General features: G+C 41.2%; 1 protein-coding gene across 3 annotated transcripts in view; it reads left to right on the top strand.

The window, feature by feature from the left end:
* The first annotated feature begins 2,956 nt into the window (after nt 1-2,956).
* LOC134336880 (uncharacterized) overlaps nt 2,957-23,191 on the top strand; it is an 80,736-nt gene continuing 60,501 nt past the window's right edge. For all 3 annotated transcript variants that reach the window (XM_063031484.1, XM_063031483.1, XM_063031485.1), the window contains exon 1: nt 2,957-3,060. The gene's annotated coding sequence lies outside the window, so the exon portion shown is untranslated. The remainder of the gene's footprint in view (nt 3,061-23,191) is intronic.

The following is a 23,191-nucleotide window of genomic DNA, read 5'->3' as shown; positions in this document are numbered from 1 at the left end:
TTAATTCTTTTTTGCAATCTGTTCTTCAAAACAATACTCAGACGGGCGGGAAACTGAAGGGATGGTTTAAATCCTTTATTATAAAGTTCCGACATAACTTCTTTATATTTCATATGATCAGCCATAACTTCAGGTGAATAATCTTCCACAAATCTGACCTTGTAACCATGGAAATCGATTATTCCTTGTCAATGGGTATGGCAAATTAAAAGGTCCTTAATACGAAATTCATGAAAACTTAGAATGACCGAGCTGGGTCTCGCTGCCGACAGCAATGGCTTCGAAGTCGGCGAGCGATATGCTCGATCGAGCTTCAGCTCAGAAGGGAATAGAACAGCAAATAGCTGTTTCAGAAAGTTTGCAAAGAACTTCGTAGGGTCAGCGCCTTCAATTGATTCTTCAAGACCCAGAATTCGCAAGTTATTTCTCCTGTTTCTATTTTCTAGACTGATAATCCTTTTCATCATTTTTTCATTGGATGAGGATAACTCTTTGTAGAGTTTAAATGTATCTTCAAGATCCTCTTCAAATGTCACCAGCTTTGCAGTATTTTCCTGAATTCCGTTCTCATGCTCAGTTAAAGTTTGTTGGATTGTATCCAATTTGTCATTAAGTCTTTGAAACTCCTCGGAAAATTCCGATTTTTGCTGATTACGGAAGTCACTGATTGAATCCAAAGTGACCAGGGATTCATCTTATGTTTCTCTTTCTTTTGTAGATGCTTTTGTTCTTTTCCAGCCATAGTAGAGCAGTATTAAAGTATTATAATAAGGTTTCAAAAAAAAAACTGGTAGGAGACAATAAAGTAAATAGGGTAGGAGCAATCTAAAACGATGTTACTCCAGCAGCTACCAACAGACTTTACCACACGAACGTAGTTTCCCTGCCTTGCCCTAGTCATCCAGGTGTTTCCACAAACTTTTCACATGAACGAAGTTTCCTTGCCTTGCCCTGGTCATCCAGGTGTTTCTGCATGAACAAAGTTTCCCTGCCTTGCCCTAGGCATCCAGGCGTTTCCACAAACTTTGCACATGAACAAAGTTTCCCTGCCTTGTCCTGGTCATCCAGACATTTCTTCATGAACGATGTTTCCCTGCCTTGCCCTGGTCATCCAGACGTTTCTGCATGAATGATGTTTCCCTGCCTTGTCCTGGTCATCCAGATATTTTCATGGATGAAGATTCCCTGCCTTGCCTTGGTCACCCAGGTGTCACCACATGAATGTTAAAAAAAAAGAATATTCTCCATGTTGATTCATGTCAGCTACACTCTGGGCTTGATTTATTCTTCATGTAAATGCTGCAGAATTAATGATAATAAAACTATTCTGCCTTGTACATTCCTCCTCAGACGTGGAGCCATTAGTACTGGGTCTGATCTGTTCTTTATTTAGTTTTATTAACTCTGGGTATTTAACTGGGGCTTACAGTTACTGAATATATACGCCATTCCATGCCTCATTCTCATCCCTTGCCACCAGTTCCATCCTTTTCCGAGCTGTTTAGGCTGAACCATGTGTAAACAATTAAATATTGAGCCAAGCCTGCAACACTGTACAATTTTTCTCTGAGATCACCTATCTACACCCACGTAACATTTTCTTGCCCAGTCCTGGTGCATGTTGGCTGGAGCTGAAACACTTGACCAAGCCTTTGCAACCTTTACACGAGGACTCCAAAGCTCATCCAGCTGGCGCCTGTCTCTCACCGCCGATCACCCTGAGGGTCTACAACCCTCTGCTGCTCTTCCCCTCCCTCTCTGACTCCTGCTTACCTTTTGTAAGTGACTCGCATCATCTCCACATCCAAATGTGCTTCACTTTTAACAATTGCCTCTTCCTGCTACATCTTGGTCTCTCTTTTTTCTGGAACCTCTTCTAGTCCTCAACTCTCCAAGGGCTCAGGTCTCTCTGATTCTGGCCTCTTGTGCGAAGCCACATCCTTTGTTTCACGAGAGCTGACTCTGCCTTCAGCTGTCCAGAAGATCGGGAATAAGCTGCTCAGTATCTTTGCACATCGGCGTTTAGAAAACTCAAACTCTAATTTCTAGAACAAATTTCTGGTCACCTTTTCTATAATCTTTTTTGTTCACGTGCGTGTCCCTGAATGGCTTATTTTAATATATTGTACAGAAACATTGTCGGACTGATCCTTTCATCAGCATTTCTTGCAACCACGTTTGTTTTTGGAGCAAAATAACGTGCATTGCCAATGGATACTCAAAAAGCAATAGACAATAGACATAAAATGGAGTAGACCATTTGATTCGCCGTTCAATAAGAGAACACTGGAAGGTCACCTGGAGATGTGTGAACACCAGATTCTCATCTCAGGGACAATAGTAGGATAGTTTGGGTCCAACCAACTTCTGTACTGTTGGTACCCAGATCAGGTGAAGAATGATCTGGACACAAGATAGTCCTATTTCAACCTATAACAACGTAATTAGCTTTAAGCAATACCTTGATTCTTTATGAACAGAAACATATAAACTGCTTCAGCATGATGAGCCAATTAGCTAAGGCTGTTGCATCGACAAAGGGTAATTTCATCATAGAGAGCATTATCACATCAGCCGTTCCTGTCTGGGTTGGTGCATCTTCCTCCACAAATTACAAAACTCCATCAGCAGAAATGGCCATTGGCTGCAGTCGACTATCATCTCTGCAGGACTTGTATGTGATTGGGACAAAGAAACAGGCAGGAATAATCATTGCAGAACTTGCAAACTGCCTTTTACAGAAACTCCCTTCTGAAAAGTTCTATAGTGCTATTAAAACAAAAACTTCACAACTTCTTCAAAGTTTTGTCCCCCAGACAGTTACACACAGTGGCCACTTTATTAATTACATTTGTACACATGTTCAATGTGACTTCCTGATCATCATTAATGATTGACCAATGAAGCAAACATGACATATGCCTCTTGATCACCCTGTCTGCTGGGGTGGCCCTTTCGGGGAGCTGCAGAAGTGGACTCCAAGGCCTCCTGTTATTTTGCCTCCCAGGTGCCAGCGACAGAGATCTCTCGGATTGTCTATAGCTTTCTAAAAGAGGGAAGGTAAGTAGACAGAAGTCTTGGTACATATTGGCACTGATGACATAGGTTGGTAAAGCAAGGGGGTCCTGAAAGAGTGAGTTTAGAGAGCTTGGTAGAAAGCTGAAAAGCAGGACCTCCAGGATAGCAATCACTGGATTGCTGCCTGTGCCACGCGCCAGTGAGGGTGAGAATAGGATGATTTGGCAGGTGAATGCGTGGCTGAGGTTTACAAGTCGAGGCAATGTGTAGTGAGACTGTGGTTTACAAGTAGAGGCAATGTGTAGTGAGACTGTGGTTTACAAGTAGAGGCAATGTGTAGTGAGACTGTGGTTTTCAAGTCGAGGCAATGTGTGGTGAGACTGTGGTTTACATGTAGAGACAATGTGTAGTGAGACTGTGGTTTACAAGTAGAGGCAATGTGTAGTGAGACTGTGGTTTAAAGTAGAGACAATGTGTAGTGAGATTGTGGTTTACAAGTAGAGGCAATGTGTAGTGAGACTGTGGTTTACAAGTCGAGGCAATGTGTGGTGAGACTGTGGTTTACAAGTCGAGGCAATGTGTGGTGAGACTGTGGTTTACAAGTAGAGACAATATGTAGTGAGACTGTGGTTTACAATTCGAGGCAATGTGTAGTGAGACTGTGGTTTACAAGTAGAGGCAATGTGTAGTGAGACTGTGGTTTACAATTGAGGCAATGTGTAGTGAGATTGTGGTTTACAAGTCGAGGCAATGTGTAGTGAGACTGTAGTTTACAAGTAGAGGCAATGTGTAGTGAGATTGTGGTTTACAAGTAGAGACAATGTGTAGTGAGACTGCGATTTAGAATTAGAGGCAATGTGTAGTGAGACTGTGGTTTACAAGTCGAGGCAATGTGTGGTGAGACTGTGGTTTACAAGTAGAGACAATATGTAGTGAGACTGTGGTTTACAAGTAGAGACAATGTGTAGTGAGACCGATTTACAAGTAGAGGCAATGTGTAGTGAGATTGTGGTTTACAATTGGAGGCAATGTGTAGTGAGATTGTGGTTTACAATTGGAGGCAATGTGTAGTGAGACTGTGGTTTACAATTAGAGACAATGTGTAGTAAGACTGTGGTTTACAAGTAGAGACAATGTGTAGTGAGACGGTGGTTTACAATTAGAGGCAATGTGTAGTGAGACTGTGGTTTACAAGTCGAGGCAATGTGTGGTGAGACTGTGGTTTCCAAGTAGAGACAATGTGTAGTGAGACTGTGGTATACAAGTAGAGACAATGTGTAGTGAGACTGTGGTTTACAAGTAGAGGCAATTTGTTGTGAGACTGTGGTTTACAAGTCGAGGCAATGTGTGGTGAGACTGTGGTTTACAAGTAGAGACAATGTGTAGTGAGACTGTGGTTTACAAGTAGAGACAATGTGTAGTGAGACTGTGGTTTACAAGTAGAGGCAATGTGTAGTGAGACTGTGGTTTACAAGTAGAGACAATGTGTAGTGAGACTGTGGTTTTCAAGTCGAGGCAATGTGTAGTGAGACTATGGTTTACAAGTCGAAGCAATGTGTGGTGAGACTGTGGTTTACAAGTAGAGACAATATGTAGTGAGACTGTGGTTTACAAGTAGAGACAATGTGTAGTGAGACTGTGGTTTACAATTAGAGACAATGTGTAGTGAGACTGTGGTTTACATGTAGAGACAATGTGTAGTGAGACTGTGGTTTACAAGTAGAGACAATGTGTAGTGAGACCGGTTTACAAGTAGAGACAATGTGTAGTGAGACTGTGGTTTACAAGTCGAGGTAATATGTGGTGAGACTGTGGTTTACAAGTAGAGACAATGTGTAGTGAGACTGTGGTTTACAATTAGAGGCAATGTGTAGTGAGATTGTGGTTTACAATTGGAGGCAATGTGTAGTGAGACTGTGGTTTACAAGTAGAGGCAATGTGTAGTGAGACTGTGGTTTACAATTCGAGGCAAAGTGTAGTGAGGCTGGTGTTTACAAGTAGAGACAATGTGCAGTGAGTCTGTCGTTTACAAGTAGAGACAATGTGTAGTGAGACTGTGGTTTACAAGTAGAGGCAATGTGTAGTGAGACTGTGGTTTACAAGTCGAGGCAATGTGTGGTGAGACTGTGGTTTACAAGTAGAGACAATGTGTAGTGAGACTGTGGTTTACAAGTAGAGACAATGTGTAGTGAGACTGTGGTTTACAAGTAGAGGCAATGTGTAGTGAGACTGTGGTTTACAAGTAGAGACAATGTGTAGTGAGACTGTGGTTTTCAAGTCGAGGCAATGTGTAGTGAGACTATGGTTTACAAGTCGAAGCAATGTGTGGTGAGACTGTGGTTTACAAGTAGAGACAATATGTAGTGAGACTGTGGTTTACAAGTAGAGACAATGTGTAGTGAGACTGTGGTTTACAATTAGAGACAATGTGTAGTGAGACTGTGGTTTACATGTAGAGACAATGTGTAGTGAGACTGTGGTTTACAAGTAGAGACAATGTGTAGTGAGACCGGTTTACAAGTAGAGACAATGTGTAGTGAGACTGTGGTTTACAAGTCGAGGTAATATGTGGTGAGACTGTGGTTTACAAGTAGAGACAATGTGTAGTGAGACTGTTGTTTACAATTAGAGGCAATGTGTAGTGAGATTGTGGTTTACAATTGGAGGCAATGTGTAGTGAGACTGTGGTTTACAAGTAGAGGCAATGTGTAGTGAGACTGTGGTTTACAATTCGAGGCAATGTGTAGTGAGGCTGGTGTTTACAAGTAGAGACAATGTGCAGTGAGTCTGTCGTTTACAAGTAGAGACAATGTGTAGTGAGACTGTGGTTTACAAGTAGAGGCAATGTGTAGTGAGACTGTGGTTTACAAGTAGAGACAATGTGTAGTGAGACTGTGGTTTACAAGTAGAGACAATGTGTAGTGAGACTGTGGTTTTCAAGTCGAGGCAATGTGTAGTCTGACTGTGGTTTACAATTGGAGGCAATGTATAGTGAGATTGTGGTTTACAAGTAGAGACAATGTGCAGTGAGACTGTGGTTTACAATTAGAGGCAATGTGTAGTGAGACTGTGGTTTACAATTGGAGGCAATGTGTACTGAGATTGTGGTTTACAAGTAGAGACAATGTGTAGTGAGACTGTGGTTTACAATTAGAGGCAATGTGTAGTGAGACTGTGGTTTACAAGTAGAGACAATATGTAGTAAGACTGTGGTTTACAAGTAGAGGCAATGTGTAGTGAGATTGTGGTTTACAATTGGAGGCAATGTGTAATGAGACTCTGGTTTACAAGTAGAGACAATGTGTAGTGAGACTGTGGTTTTCAAGTCGAGGCAATGTGTGGTGAGACTGTGGTTTACAAGTAGAGACAATGTGTAGTGAGACTGTGGTTTACAAGTAGAGGCAATGTGTAGTGAGATTGTGGTTTACAATTGGAGGCAATGTGTAGTGAGACTGTGGTTTACAATTAGAGACAATGTGTAGTGAGACAGTGGTTTACAAGTAAAGGCAATGTGTAGTGAGACTGTGGTTTACAAGTAGAGACAATGTGTAGTGAGATTGTGGTTTACAAGTAGAGGCAATGTGTAGTGAGACTGTGGTTTACAAGTCGAGGTAATGTGTGGTGAGACTGTGGTTTACAATTCGAGGCAATGTGTAGTGAGACTGTGGTTTACAAGTAGAGGCAATGTGTAGTGAGACTGTAGTTTACAATTGGAGGCAATGTGTAGTGAGACTGTGGTTTACAAGTCGAGGCAATGTGTGGTGAGACTGTGGTTTACAAGTAGAGACAATGTGTAGTGAGATTGTGGTTTACAAGTAGAGGCAATGTGTAGTGAGACTGTGGTTTACAAGTAGAGACAATGTGTAGTGAGACTGTGGTTTACAATTCGAGGCAATGTGTAGTGAGACTGTGGTTTACAATTGGAGGCAATGTGTAGTGAGACTGTGGTTTACAAGTAGAGACAATGTGTAGTGAAATTGTGGTTTACAAGTAGAGACAATGTGTAGTGAGATTGTGGTTTACAAGTAGAGACAATGTGTAGTGAGACTGGTTTACAAGTCGAGGCAATGTGTGGTGAGACTGTGGTTTACAAGTAGAGACAATATGTAGTGAGACTGTGGTTTACAAGTAGAGACAATGTGTAGTGAGACCGGTTTACAAGTAGAAGCAATGTGTAGTGAGATTGTGGTTTACAATTAGAGGCAATGTGTAGTGAGACTGTGGTTTACAAGTTGAGGCAATGTGTAGTGAGATTGTGGTTTACAATTAGAGGCAATGTGTAGTGAGACTGTGGTTTACAAGTAGAGACAATGTGTAGTGAGACTGTGGTTTACAAGTCCAGACAATGTGCAGTGAGATTGTGGTTTACAAGTAGAGACAATGTGTATTGAGAATGTGGTTTACAAGTAGAGGCAATGTGTAGTGAGACTGTGGTTTACAATTAGAGGCAATGTGTAGTGAGATTGTGGTTTACAAGTAGAGACAATGTGTAGTGAGATTGTGGTTTACAAGTAGAGACAATGTGTAGTGAGACAGTGGTTTACAAATCGAGGCACTGTGTAATGAGACTGTGGTTTACAAGTAGAGGCAATCTGTAGTGAGACTGTGGTTTACAAGTCGAGGCAATGTGTGGTGAGACTGTGGTTTACAAGTAGAGACAATGTGTAGTGAGACCGGTTTACAAGTAGAAGCAATGTGTAGTGAGATTGTGGTTTACAATTAGAGGCAATGTGTAGTGAGACTGTGGTTTACACGATGAGGCAATGTGTAGTGAGATTGTGGTTTACAATTAGAGGCAATGTGTAGTGAGACTGTGGTTTACAAGTAGAGACAATGTGCAGTGAGACTGTGGTTTACAAGTCCAGGCAATGTGTAGTGAGATTGTGGTTTACAAGTAGAGACAATGTGTAGTGAGACTGTGGTTTACAAGTAGAGGCAATGTGTAGTGAGACTGTGGTTTACAATTAGAGGCAATGTGTAGTGAGACTGTGGTTTACAAGTAGAGACAATATGTAGTGAGACTGTGGTTTACAAGTAGAGGCAATGTGTAGTGAGATTGTGGTTTACAATTGGAGGCAATGTGTAATGAGACTGTGGTTTACAAGTAGAGACAATGTGTAGTGAGACTGTGGTTTTCAAGTCGAGGCAATGTGTGGTGAGACTGTGGTTTACAAGTAGAGACAATGTGTAGTGAGACTGTGGTTTACAAGTAGAGGCAATGTGTAGTGAGATTGTGGTTTACAATTGGAGGCAATGTGTAGTGAGACTGTGGTTTACAATTAGAGACAATGTGTAGTGAGACTGTGGTTTATAATTCGAGGCAATGTGTAGTGAGACTGTGGTTTACAAGTAGAGGCAATGTGTAGTGAGACTGTAGTTTACAATTGGAGGCAATGTGTGGTGAGACTGTAGTTTACAAGTCGAGGCAATGTGTGGTGAGACTGTGGTTTACAAGTAGAGACAATGTGTAGTGAGATTGTGGTTTACAAGTAGAGGCAATGTGTAGTTAGACTGTGGTTTACAAGTACAGACAATGTGTAGTGAGACTGGTTTACAAGTCGAGGCAATGTGTGGTGAGACTGTGGTTTACAAGTAGAGACAATATGTAGTGAGACTGTGGTTTACAAGTAGAGACAATGTGTAGTGAGACCGGTTTACAAGTAGAAGCAATGTGTAGTGAGATTGTGGTTTACAATTAGAGGCAATGTGCAGTGAGACTGTGGTTTACAAGTTGAGGCAATGTGTAGTGAGATTGTGGTTTACAATTAGAGGCAATGTTTAGTGAGACTGTGGTTTACAAGTAGAGACAATGTGTAGTGAGACTGTGGTTTACAAGTCCAGACAATGTGCAGTGAGATTGTGGTTTACAAGTAGAGACAATGTGTAGTGAGAATGTGGTTTACAAGTAGAGGCAATGTGTAGTGAGACTGTGGTTTACAATTAGAGGCAATGTGTAGTGAGATTGTGGTGTACAAGTAGAGACAATGTGTAGTGAGATTGTGGTTTACAAGTAGAGACAATGTGTAGTGAGACTGTGGTTTACAAATCGAGGCAATGTGTAATGAGACTGTGGTTTACAAGTAGAGACAATGTGTAGTGAGACTGTGGTTTACAAGTCGAGGCAATGTGTGGTGAGACTGTGGTTTACAAGTAGAGACAATGTGTAGTGAGATTGTGGTTTACAAGTAGAGACAATGTGTAGTGAGACTGCGATTTAGAATTAGAGGCAATGTGTAGTGAGACTGTGGTTTACAAGTCGAGGCAATGTGTGGTGAGACTGTGGTTTACAAGTAGAGACAATATGTAGTGAGACTGTGGTTTACAAGTAGAGACAATGTGTAGTGAGACCGATTTACAAGTAGAGGCAATGTGTAGTGAGATTGTGGTTTACAATTGGAGGCAATGTGTAGTGAGATTGTGGTTTACAATTGGAGGCAATGTGTAGTGAGACTGTGGTTTACAATTAGAGACAATGTGTAGTGAGACTGTGGTTTACAAGTAGAGACAATGTGTAGTGAGACTGTGGTTTACAATTAGAGGCAATGTGTAGTGAGACTGTGGTTTACAAGTCGAGGCAATGTGTGGTGAGACTGTGGTTTACAAGTAGAGACAATGTGTAGTGAGACTGTGGTTTACAAGTAGAGACAATGTGTAGTGAGACTGTGGTTTACAAGTAGAGGCAATGTGTAGTGAGACTGTGGTTTACAAGTCGAGGCAATGTGTGGTGAGACTGTGGTTTACAAGTAGAGACAATGTGTAGTGAGACTGTGGTTTACAAGTAGAGACAATGTGTAGTGAGACTGTGGTTTACAAGTAGAGGCAATGTGTAGTGAGACTGTGGTTTACAAGTAGAGACAATTTGTAGTGAGACTGTGGTTTACAAGTCGAGGCAATGTGTAGTGAGACTGTGGTTTACAAGTCGAGGCAATGTGTGGTGAGACTGTGGTTTACAAGTAGAGACAATATGTAGTGAGACTGTGGTTTACAAGTAGAGACAATGTGTAGTGAGACTGTGGTTTACAATTAGAGACAATGTGTAGTGAGACTGTGGTTTACATGTAGAGACAATGTGTAGTGAGACTGTGGTTTACAAGTAGAGACAATGTGTAGTGAGACCGTGGTTTACAAGTAGAGACAATGTGTAGTGAGACTGTGGTTTACAAGTCGAGGTAATATGTGGTGAGACTGTCGTTTACAAGTAGAGACAATGTGTAGTCAGACTGTGGTTTACAATTAGAGGCAATGTGTAGTGAGATTGTGGTTTACAATTGGAGGCAATGTGTAGTGAGACTGTGGTTTACAAGTGGAGGCAATGTGTAGTGAGACTGTGGTTTACAATTCGAGGCAATGTGTAGTGAGGCTGGTGTTTACAAGTAGAGACAATGTGCAGTGAGTCTGTGGTTTACAAGTAGAGACAATGTGTAGTGAGACTGTGGTTTACAAGTAGAGGCAATGTGTAGTGAGACTGTGGTTTACAAGTCGAGGCAATGTGTGGTGAGACTGTGGTTTACAAGTAGAGACAATGTGTAGTGAGACTGTGGTTTACAAGTAGAGACAATGTGTAGTGAGACTGTGGTTTACAAGTAGAGGCAATGTGTAGTGAGACTGTGGTTTACAAGTAGAGACAATGTGTAGTGAGACTGTGGTTTACAAGTCGAGGCAATGTGTAGTGAGACTGTGGTTTACAAGTCGAGGCAATGTGTGGTGAGACTGTGGTTTACAAGTAGAGACAATATGTAGTGAGACTGTGGTTTACAAGTAGAGACAATGTGTAGTGAGACTGTGGTTTACAATTAGAGACAATGTGTAGTGAGACTGTGGTTTACATGTAGAGACAATGTGTAGTGAGACTGTGGTTTACAAGTAGAGACAATGTGTAGTGAGACCGGTTTACAAGTAGAGACAATGTGTAGTGAGACTGTGGTTTACAAGTCGAGGTAATATGTGGTGAGACTGTGGTTTACAAGTAGAGACAATGTGTAGTCAGACTGTGGTTTACAATTAGAGGCAATGTGTAGTGAGATTGTGGTTTACAATTGGAGGCAATGTGTAGTGAGACTGTGGTTTACAATTAGAGGCAATGTGTAGTGAGACTGTGGTTTACAATTCGAGGCAATGTGTAGTGAGGCTGGTGTTTACAAGTAGAGACAATGTGCAGTGAGTCTGTGGTTTACAAGTAGAGACAATGTGTAGTGAGACTGTGGTTTACAAATAGAGGCAATGTGTAGTGAGACTGTGGTTTACAAGTAGAGACAATGTGTAGTGAGACTGTGGTTTACAAGTAGAGACAATGTGTAGTGAGACTGTGGTTTTCAAGTCGAGGCAATGTGTAGTGAGACTGTGGTTTACAATTGGAGGCAATGTGTAGTGAGATTGTGGTTTACAAGTAGAGACAATGTGTAGTGAGACTGTGGTTTACAATTAGAGGCAATGTGTAGTGAGTCTGTGGTTTACAATTGGAGGCAATGTGTAGTGAGATTGTGGTTTACAAGTAGAGACAATGTGTAGTGAGACTGTGGTTTACAATTAGAGGCAATGTGTAGTGAGACTGTGGTTTACAAGTAGAGACAATATGTAGTGAGACTGTGGTTTACAAGTAGAGGCAATGTGTAGTGAGATTGTGGTTTACAATTGGAGGCAATGTGTAGTGAGACTATGGTTTACAAGTAGAGACAATGTGTAGTGAGACTGTGGTTTTCAAGTCGAGGCAATGTGTGGTGAGACTGTGGTTTACAAGTAGAGACAATGTGTAGTGAGACTGTGGTTTACAAGTAGAGGCAATGTGTAGTGAGATTGTGGTTTACAATTGGAGGCAATGTGTAGTGAGACTGTGGTTTACAATTAGAGACAATGTGTAGTGAGACAGTGGTTTACAAGTAAAGGCAATGTGTAGTGAGACTGTGGTTTACAAGTAGAGACAATGTGTAGTGAGATTGTGGTTTACAAGTAGAGGCAATGTGTAGTGAGACTGTGGTTTACAAGTCGAGGTAATGTGTGGTGAGACTGTGGTTTACAATTCGAGGCAATGTGTAGTGAGACTGTGGTTTACAAGTAGAGGCAATGTGTAGTGAGACTGTAGTTTACAATTGGAGGCAATGTGTAGTGAGACTGTGGTTTACAAGTCGAGGCAATGTGTGGTGAGACTGTGGTTTACAAGTAGAGACAATGTGTAGTGAGACTGTGGTTTACAAGTAGAGGCAATGTGTAGTGAGACTGTGGTTTACAAGTAGAGACAATGTGTAGTGAGACTGTGGTTTACAATTGGAGGCAATGTGTAGTGAGACTGTGGTTTACAATTGGAGGCAATGTGTAGTGAGACTGTGGTTTACAAGTAGAGACAATGTGTAGTGAGATTGTGGTTTACAAGTAGAGACAATGTGTAGTGAGATTGTGGTTTACAAGTAGAGACAATGTGTAGTGAGACTGGTTTACAAGTCGAGGCAATGTGTGGTGAGACTGTGGTTTACAAGTAGAGACAATATGTAGTGAGACTGTGGTTTACAAGTAGAGACAATGTGTAGTGAGACCGGTTTACAAGTAGAAGCAATGTGTAGTGAGATTGTGGTTTACAATTAGAGGCAATGTGTAGTGAGACTGTGGTTTACAAGTTGAGGCAATGTGTAGTGAGATTGTGGTTTACAATTAGAGGCAATGTGTAGTGAGACTGTGGTTTACAAGTAGAGACAATGTGTAGTGAGACTGTGGTTTACAAGTCCAGACAATGTGTAGTGAGATTGTGGTTTACAAGTAGAGACAATGTGTAGTGAGACTGTGGTTTACAAGTAGAGGCAATGTGTAGTGAGACTGTGGTTTACAATTAGAGGCAATGTGTAGTGAGATTGTGGTTTACAAGTAGAGACAATGTGTAGTGAGATTGTGGTTTAGAAGTAGAGACAATGTGTAGTGAGACTGTGGTTTACAAATCGAGGCAATGTGTAATGAGACTGTGGTTTACAAGTAGAGACAATGTGTAGTGAGACTGTGGTTTACAAGTCGAGGCAATGTGTGGTGAGACTGTGGTTTACAAGTAGAGACAATGTGTAGTGAGACTGTGGTTTACAAGTAGAAGCAATGTGTAGTGAGATTGTGGTTTACAATTAGAGGCAATGTGTAGTGAGACTGTGGTTTACACGATGAGGCAATGTGTAGTGAGATTGTGGTTTACAATTAGAGGCAATGTGTAGTGAGACTGTGGTTTACAAGTAGAGACAATGTGTAGTGAGACTGTGGTTTACAAGTCCAGGCAATGTGTAGTGAGATTGTGGTTTACAAGTAGAGAGTATGTGTAGTGAGACTGTGGTTTACAAGTAGAGGCAATGTGTAGTGAGACTGTGGTTTACAATTAGAGGCAATGTGTAGTGAGACTGTGGTTTACAAGTAGAGACAATGTGTAGTGAGACTGTGGTTTACAAGTAGAGGCAATGTGTAGTGAGATTGTGGTTTACAATTGGAGGCAATGTGTAGTGAGACTGTGGTTTACAAGTAGAGACAATGTGTAGTGAGACTGTGGTTTACAAGTCGAGGCAATGTGTGGTGAGACTGTGGTTTACAAGTAGAGACAATGTGTAGTGAGACTGTGGTTTACAAGTAGAGGCAATGTGTAGTGAGATTGTGGTTTACAATTGGAGGCAATGTGTAGTGAGACTGTGGTTTACAATTAGAGACAATGTGTAGTGAGACTGTGGTTTACAAGTAAAGGCAATGTGTAGTGAGACTGTGGTTTACAAGTAGAGACAATGTGTAGTGAGATTGTGGTTTACAAGTAGAGGCAATGTGTAGTGAGACTGTGGTTTACAAGTCGAGGTAATGTGTGGTGAGACTGTGGTTTACAATTCGAGGCAATGTGTAGTGAGACTGTGGTTTACAAGTAGAGGCAATGTGTAGTGAGACTGTAGTTTACAATTGGAGGCAATGTGTGGTGAGACTGTAGTTTACAAGTCGAGGCAATGTGTGGTGAGACTGTGGTTTACAAGTAGAGACAATGTGTAGTGAGATTGTGGTTTACAAGTAGAGGCAATGTGTAGTTAGACTGTGGTTTACAAGTAGAGACAATGTGTAGTGAGACTGGTTTACAAGTCGAGGCAATGTGTGGTGAGACTGTGGTTTACAAGTAGAGACAATATGTAGTGAGACTGTGGTTTACAAGTAGAGACAATGTGTAGTGAGACCGGTTTACAAGTAGAAGCAATGTGTAGTGAGATTGTGGTTTACAATTAGAGGCAATGTGCAGTGAGACTGTGGTTTACAAGTTGAGGCAATGTGTAGTGAGATTGTGGTTTACAATTAGAGGCAATGTTTAGTGAGACTGTGGTTTACAAGTAGAGACAATGTGTAGTGAGACTGTGGTTTACAAGTCCAGACAATGTGTAGTGAGATTGTGGTTTACAAGTAGAGACAATGTGTAGTGAGAATGTGGTTTACAAGTAGAGGCAATGTGTAGTGAGACTGTGGTTTACAATTAGAGGCAATGTGTAGTGAGATTGTGGTTTACAAGTAGAGACAATGTGTAGTGAGATTGTGGTTTACAAGTAGAGACAATGTGTAGTGAGACTGTGGTTTACAAATCGAGGCAATGTGTAATGAGACTGTGGTTTACAAGTAGAGACAATGTGTAGTGAGACTGTGGTTTACAAGTAGAGGCAATGTGTAGTGAGACTGTGGTTTACAAGTCGAGGCAATGTGTGGTGAGACTGTGGTTTACAAGTAGAGACAATGTGTAGTGAGACTGTGGTTTACAAGTAGAGACAATGTGTAGTGAGACTGTGGTTTACAAGTAGAGGCAATGTGTAGTGAGACTGTGGTTTACAAGTAGAGGCAATGTGTAGTGAGACTGTGGTTTACAAGTAGAGACAATGTGTAGTGAGACTGTGGTTTTCAAGTCGAGGCAATGTGTAGTGAGATTGTGGTTTACAAGTAGAGACAATGTGTAGTGAGATTGTGGTTTACAAGTAGAGACAATGTGCAGTGAGACTGGTTTACAAGTCGAGGCAATGTGTGGTGAGACTGTGGTTTACAAGTAGAGACAATATGTAGTGAGACTGTGGTTTACAAGTAGAGACAATGTGAAGTGAGACTGTGGTTTACAAGTAGAAGCAATGTGTTGTGAGATTGTGGTTTACAATTAGAGGCAATGTGTAGTGAGACTGTGGTTTACAAGTTGAGGCAATGTGTAGTGAGATTGTGGTTTACAATTAGAGGCAATGTGTAGTGAGACTATGGTTTACAAGTAGAGACAATGTGTACTGAGACTGTGGTTACAAGTCCGGACAATGTGTAGTGAGATTGTGGTTTACAAGTAGAGACAATGTGTAGTGAGACTGTGGTTTACAATTAGAGGCAATGTGTAGTGAGATTGTGGTTTACAAGTAGAGACAATGTGTAGTGAGATTGTGGTTTAGAAGTAGAGACAATGTGTAGTGAGACTGTGGTTTACAAATCGAGGCAATGTGTAATGAGACTGTGGTTTACAAGTAGAGACAATGTGTAGTGAGACTGTGGTTTACAAGTCGAGGCAATGTGTGGTGAGACTGTGGTTTACAAGTAGAGACAATGTGTAGTGAGACTGTGGTTTTCAAGTCGAGGCAATGTGTAGTGAGATTGTGGTTTACAAGTAGAGACAATGTGCAGTGAGATTGTGGTTTACAAGTAGAGACAATGTGCAGTGAGACTGGTTTACAAGTCGAGGCAATGTGTGGTGAGACTGTGGTTTACAAGTAGAGACAATATGTAGTGAGACTGTGGTTTACAAGTAGAGACAATGTGTAGTGAGACTGCGGTTTACAATTGGAGGCAATGTGTAGTGAGACTGTGGTTTACAATTAGAGGCAATGTGTAGTGAGACTGTGGTTTACAAGTTGAGGCAATGTGTAGTGAGATTGTGGTTTACAATTAGAGGCAATGTGTAGTGAGACTGTGGTTTACAAGTAGAGACAATGTGTAGTGAGACTGTGGTTTACAAGTCCAGACAATGTGTAGTGAGATTGTGGTTTACAAGTAGAGACAATGTGTAGTGAGACTGTGGTTTACAAGTAGAGGCAATGTGTAGTGAGACTGTGGTTTACAATTAGAGGCAATGTGTAGTGAGATTGTGGTTTACAAGTAGAGACAATGTGTAGTGAGATTGTGGTTTACAAGTAGAGACAATGTGTAGTGAGACTGTGGTTTACAAGTCGAGGCAATGTGTAGTGAGACTGTGGTTTACAAGTAGAGGCAATGTGTAGTGAGACTGTGGTTTACAAGTCGAGGCAATGTGTGGTGAGACTGTGGTTTACAAGTAGAGACAATGTGTAGTGAGACTGTGGTTTACAAGTAGAGGCAATGTGTAGTGAGACTGTGGTTTACAATTAGAGGCAATGTGTAGTGAGACTGTGGTTTACAAGTAGAGGCAATGTGTAGTGAGATTGTGGTTTACAATTAGAGGCAATGTGTAGTGAGACTGTGGTTTACAAGTAGAGACAATGTGTAGTGAGACTGTGGTTTACAAGTAGAGGCAATGTGTAGTGAGACTGTGGTTTACAAGTAGAGACAATGTGTAGTGAGACTGTGGTTTACAATTAGAGGCAATGTGTAGTGAGACTGTGGTTTACAAGTAGAGACAATGTGTAGTGAGATTGTGGTTTACAAGTAGAGACAATGTGTAGTGAGACTGTGGTTTACAAATCGAGGCAATGTGTAGTGAGACTGTGGTTTACAAGTAGAGACAATGTGTAGTGAGACTGTGGTTTTCAAGTCGAGGCAATGTGTGGTGAGACTGTGGTTTACAAGTAGAGACAATGTGTAGTGAGACTGTAGTTTTCAAGTCGAGGCAATGTGTAGTGAGATTGTGGTTTACAAGTAGAGACAATGTGTAGTGAGATTGTGGTTTACAAGTAGAGACAATGTGTAGTGAGACTGGTTTACAAGTCGAGGCAATGTGTGGTGAGACTGTGGTTTACAAGTAGAGACAATGTGTAGTGAGACTGTGGTTTACAAGTAGAGGCAATGTGTAGTGAGACTGTGGTTTACAAGTAGAGACAATGTGTAGTGAGACTGTGGTTTACAATTAGAGGCAATGTGTAGTGAGACTGTGGTTTACAAGTAGAGGCAATGTGTAGTGAGATTGTGGTTTACAATTAGAGGCAATGTGTAGTGAGACTGTGGTTTACAAGTAGAGACAATGTGTAGTGAGACTGTGGTTTACAAGTAGAGACAATGTGTAGTGAGATTGTGGTTTACAAGTAGAGACAATGTGTAGTGAGACTGTGGTTTACAAGTAGAGGCAATGTGTAGTGAGACTGTGGTTTACAATTAGAGGCAATGTGTAGTGAGATTGTGGTTTACAAGTAGAGACAATGTGTAGTGAGATTGTGGTTTACAAGTAGAGACAATGTGTAGTGAGACTGTGGTTTACAAATCGAGGCAATGTGTAATGAGACTGTGGTTTACAAGTAGAGACAATGTGTAGTGAGACTGTGGTTTACAAGTCGAGGCAATGTGTGGTGAGACTGTGGTTTACAAGTAGAGACAATGTGTAGTGAGACTGTGGTTTACAAGTAGAGGCAATGTGTAGTGAGACTGTGGTTTACAAGTAGAGGCAATGTGTAGTGAGACTGTGGTTTACAAGTAGAGGCAATGTGTAGTGAGACTGTGGTTTACAATTAGAGGCAATGTGTAGTGAGACTGTGGTTTACAAGTAGAGACAATGTGTAGTGAGACTGTGGTTTACAAGTAGAGGCAATGTGTAGTGAGATTGTGGTTTACAAGTAGAGACAATGTGTAGTGAGACTGTGGTTTACAATTAGAGGCAATGTGTAGTGAGACTGTGGTTTACAAGTAGAGGCAATGTGTAGTGAAACTGTGGTTTACAAGTAGAGACAATATGTAGTGAGACTGTGGTTTACAAGTAGAGGCAATGTGTAGTGAGATTGTGGTTTACAATTGGAGGCAATGTGTAGTGAGACTATGGTTTACAAGTAGAGACAATGTGTAGTGAGACTGTGGTTTTCAAGTCGAGGCAATGTGTGGTGAGACTGTGGTTTACAAGTAGAGACAATGTGTAGTGAGACTGTGGTTTACAAGTAGAGGCAATGTGTAGTGAGATTGTGGTTTACAATTGGAGGCAATGTGTAGTGAGACTGTGGTTTACAATTAGAGACAATGTGTAGTGAGACAGTGGTTTACAAGTAAAGGCAATGTGTAGTGAGACTGTGGTTTACAAGTAGAGACAATGTGTAGTGAGATTGTGGTTTACAAGTAGAGGCAATGTGTAGTGAGACTGTGGTTTACAAGTCGAGGTAATGTGTGGTGAGACTGTGGTTTACAATTCGAGGCAATGTGTAGTGAGACTGTGGTTTACAAGTAGAGGCAATGTGTAGTGAGACTGTAGTTTACAATTGGAGGCCATGTGTGGTGAGACTGTAGTTTACAAGTCGAGGCAATGTGTGGTGAGACTGTGGTTTACAAGTAGAGACAATGTGTAGTGAGACTGTGGTTTACAAGTAGAGGCAATGTGTAGTGAGACTGTGGTTTACAAGTAGAGACAATGTGTAGTGAGACTGTGGTTTACAAGTCGAGGCAATGTGTGGTGAGACTGTGGTTTACAAGTAGAGACAATATGTAGTGAGACTGTGGTTTACAAGTAGAGACAATGTGTAGTGAGACTGTGGTTTACAAGTAGAAGCAATGTGTAGTGAGATTGTGGTTTACAATTAGAGGCAATGTGTAGTGAGACTGTGGTTTACAAGTTGAGGCAATGTGTAGTGAGATTGTGGTTTACAATTAGAGGCAATGTGTAGTGAGACTGTGGTTTACAAGTAGAGACAATGTGTAGTGAGACTGTGGTTTACAAGTAGAGGCAATGTGTAGTGAGACTGTGGTTTACAAGTAGAGACAATGTGTAGTGAGACTGTGGTTTACAAGTAGAGGCAATGTGTAGTGAGACTGTGGTTTACAATTAGAGGCAATGTGTAGTGAGATTGTGGTTTACAAGTAGAGACAATGTGTAGTGAGACTGTGGTTTACAAGTAGAGACAATGTGTAGTGAGACTGTGGTTTACAAATCGAGGCAATGTGTAGTGAGACTGTGGTTTACAAGTAGAGACAATGTGTAGTGAGACTGTGGTTTACAAGTAGAGGCAATGTGTAGTGAGACTGTGGTTTACAAGTCGAGGCAATGTGTAGTGAGACTGTGGTTTACAAGTAGAGACAATGTGTAGTGAGACTGTGGTTTACAAGTAGAGACAATGTGTAGTGAGACTGTGGTTTACAAGTAGAGGCAATGTGTAGTGAGACTGTGGTTTACAAGTAGAGGCAATGTGTAGTGAGACTGTGGTTTACAAGTAGAGACAATGTGTAGTGAGACTGTGGTTTACAAGTCGAGGCAATGTGTAGTGAGATTGTGGTTTACAAGTAGAGACAATGTGTAGTGAGATTGTGGTTTACAAGTAGAGACAATGTGTGGTGAGACTGTAGTTTACAAGTCGAGGCAATGTGTGGTGAGACTGTGGTTTACAAGTAGAGACAATGTGTAGTGAGACTGTGGTTTACAAGTAGAGACAATGTGTAGTGAGACTGTGGTTTACAAGTAGAGGCAATGTGTAGTGAGACTGTGGTTTACAAGTAGAGACAATGTGTAGTGAGACTGTGGTTTACAAGTAGAGGCAATGTGTAGTGAGACTGTGGTTTACAATTAGAGGCAATGTGTAGTGAGACTGTGGTTTACAATTGGAGGCAATGTGTAGTGAGATTGTGGTTTACAAGTAGAGACAATGTGTAGTGAGATTGTGGTTTACAAGTAGAGACAATCTGTAGTGAGACTGTGGTTTACAAATCGAGACAATGAGTAATGAGACTGTGGTTTAAAAGTAGAGACAATGTGTAGTGAGACTGTGGTTTACAACTCGAGGCAATGTGTGGTGAGACTGTGGTTTACAAGTAGAGGCAATGTGTAGTGAGACTGTAGTTTACAATTGGAGGCAATGTGTGGTGAGACTGTAGTTTACAAGTCGAGGCAATGTGTGGTGAGACTGTGGTTTACAAGTAGAGACAATGTGTAGTGAGACTGTGGTTTACAAGTAGACATAATGTGTTGTGAGACTGTGGTTTACAAGTCCAGACAATGTGTAGTGAGATTGTGGTTTACAAGTAGAGGCAATGTGTAGTGAGACTGTGGTTTACAATTAGAGGCAATGTGTAGTGAGATTGTGGTTTACAAGTAGAGACAATGTGTAGTGAGATTGTGGTTTACAAGTAGAGACAATGTGTAGTGAGACTGTGGTTTACAAATCGAGGCAATGTGTAATGAGACTGTGGTTTACAAGTAGAGACAATGTGTAGTGAGACTGTGGTTTACAAGTCGAGGCAATGTGTGGTGAGACTGTGGTTTACAAGTAGAGACAATATGTAGTGAGACTGTGGTTTACAAGTAGAGACAATGTGTAGTGAGACTGTGGTTTACAATTAGAGACAATGTGTAGTGAGACTGTGGTTTACATGTAGAGACAATGTGTAGTGAGACTGTGGTTTACAAGTAGAGACAATGTGTAGTGAGACCGGTTTACAAGTAGAGACAATGTGTAGTGAGACTGTGGTTTACAATTAGAGGCAATGTGTAGTGAGATTGTGGTTTACAATTGGTGGCAATGTGTAGTGAGACTCTGGTTTACAAGTGGAGGCAATGTGTAGTGAGACTGTGGTTTACAAGTAGAGGCAATGTGTAGTGAGACTGTGGTTTACAAGTAGAGACAATGTGTCGTGAGACTGTGGTTTACAAGTAGAGGCAATGTGTAGTGAGACTGTGGTTTACAAGTAGAGACAATTTGTTGTGAGACTGTGGTTTTGAAGTCGAGGCAATGTGTAGTGAGACTGTGGTTTACAATTGGAGGCAATGTGTAGTGAGATTGTGGTTTACAAGTAGAGACAATGTGTAGTGAGACTGTGGTTTACAATTAGAGGCAATGTGTAGTGAGACTGTGGTTTACAATTGGAGGCAATGTGTAGTGAGATTGTGGTTTACAAGTAGAGACAATGTGTAGTGAGACTGTGGTTTACAATTCGAGGCAATGTGTAGTGAGACTGTAGTTTACAATTGGAGGCAATGTGTGGTGAGACTGTAGTTTACAAGTCGAGGCAATGTGTGGTGAGACTGTGGTTTACAAGTAGAGACAATGTGTAGTGAGACTGTGGTTTACAAATCGAGGCAATGTGTAATGAGACTGTGGTTTACAAGTAGAGACAATGTGTAGTGAGACTGTGGTTTACAAGTCGAGGCAATGTGTGGTGAGACTGTGGTTTACAAGTAGAGACAATGTGTAGTGAGACTGTGGTTTACAAGTAGAGACAATGTGTAGTGAGACTGTGGTTTACAATTAGAGACAATGTGTAGTGAGTCTGTGGTTTACATGTAGAGACAATGTGTAGTGAGACTGTGGTTTACAAATCGAGGCAATGTGTAATGAGACTGTGGTTTACAAGTAGAGACAATGTGTAGTGAGACTGTGGTTTACAATTAGAGGCAATGTGTAGTGAGACTGTGGTTTACAATTGGAGGCAATGTGTAGTGAGATTGTGGTTTACAAGTAGAGACAATGTGTAGTGAGACTGTGGTTTACAATTCGAGGCAATGTGTAGTGAGATTGTGGTTTACAAGTAGAGGCAATGTGTAGTGAGACTGTGGTTTACAAGTAGAGACAATGTGTAGTGAGACTGTGGTTTACAAGTCGAGGCAATGTGTGGTGAGACTGTGGTTTACAAGTAGAGACAATGTGTAGTGAGACTGTGGTTTACAAGTAGACATAATGTGTAGTGAGACTGTGGTTTACAAGTCCAGACAATGTGTAGTGAGATTGTGGTTTACAAGTAGAGACAATGTGTAGTGAGACTGTGGTTTACAAGTAGAGGCAATGTGTAGTGAGACTGTGGTTTACAATTAGAGGCAATGTGTAGTGAGATTGTGGTTTACAAGTAGAGACAATGTGTAGTGAGACTGTGGTTTACAATTAGAGGCAATGTGTAGTGAGACTGTGGTTTACAATTGGAGGCAATGTGTAGTGAGATTGTGGTTTACAAGTAGAGACAATGTGTAGTGAGACTGTGGTTTACAATTCGAGGCAATGTGTAGTGAGACTGTAGTTTACAATTGGAGGCAATGTGTGGTGAGACTGTAGTTTACAAGTCGAGGCAATGTGTGGTGAGACTGTGGTTTACAAGTAGAGACAATGTGTAGTGAGACTGTGGTTTACAAATCGAGGCAATGTGTAATGAGACTGTGGTTTACAAGTAGAGACAATGTGTAGTGAGACTGTGGTTTACAAATAGAGGCAATGTGTAGTGAGACTGTGGTTTACAATTAGAGGCAATGTGTAGTGAGATTGTGGTTTACAAGTAGAGACAATGTGTAGTGAGATTGTGGTTTACAAGTAGAGACAATGTGTAGTGAGACTGTGGTTTACAAATCGAGGCAATGTGTAGTGAGACTGTGGTTTACAAGTAGAGACAATGTGTAGTGAGACTGTGGTTTACAAGTAGAGGCAATGTGTAGTGAGACTGTGGTTTACAAGTAGAGGCAATGTGTAGTGAGACTGTGGTTTACAAGTAGAGACAATGTGTAGTGAGACTGTGGTTTACAATTAGAGACAATGTGTAGTGAGACTGTGGTTTACAAGTAGAGACAATGTGTAGTGAGACTGTGGTTTTCAAGTCGAGGCAATGTGTAGTGAGACTGTGGTTTACAAGTAGAGACAATGTGTAGTGAGACTGTGGTTTACAAGTCGAGGCAATGTGTGGTGAGACTGTGGTTTACAAGTAGAGACAATGTGTAGTGAGACTGTGGTTTACAATTAGAGGCAATGTGTAGTGAGACTGTGGTTTACAATTGGAGGCAATGTGTAGTGAGATTGTGGTTTACAAGTAGAGACAATGTGTAGTGAGATTGTGGTTTACAAGTAGAGACAATGTGTAGTGAGACTGTGCTTTACAAATCGAGGCAATGTGTAATGAGACTGTGGCTTACAAGTAGAGACAATGTGTAGTGAGACTGTGGTTTACAACTCGAGGCAATGTGTGGTGAGACTGTGGTTTACAAGTAGAGACAATATGTAGTGAGACTGTGGTTTACAAGTAGAGACAATGTGTAGTGAGACTGTGGTTTACAATTAGAGACAATGTGTAGTAAGACTGTGGTTTACATGTAGAGACA

This window comes from Mobula hypostoma, chromosome 23 (assembly GCF_963921235.1).
Source record: "Mobula hypostoma chromosome 23, sMobHyp1.1, whole genome shotgun sequence".
NCBI lineage: Eukaryota > Metazoa > Chordata > Chondrichthyes > Myliobatiformes > Myliobatidae > Mobula > Mobula hypostoma.
This window is presented reverse-complemented; position numbering and strand designations above follow the sequence as displayed.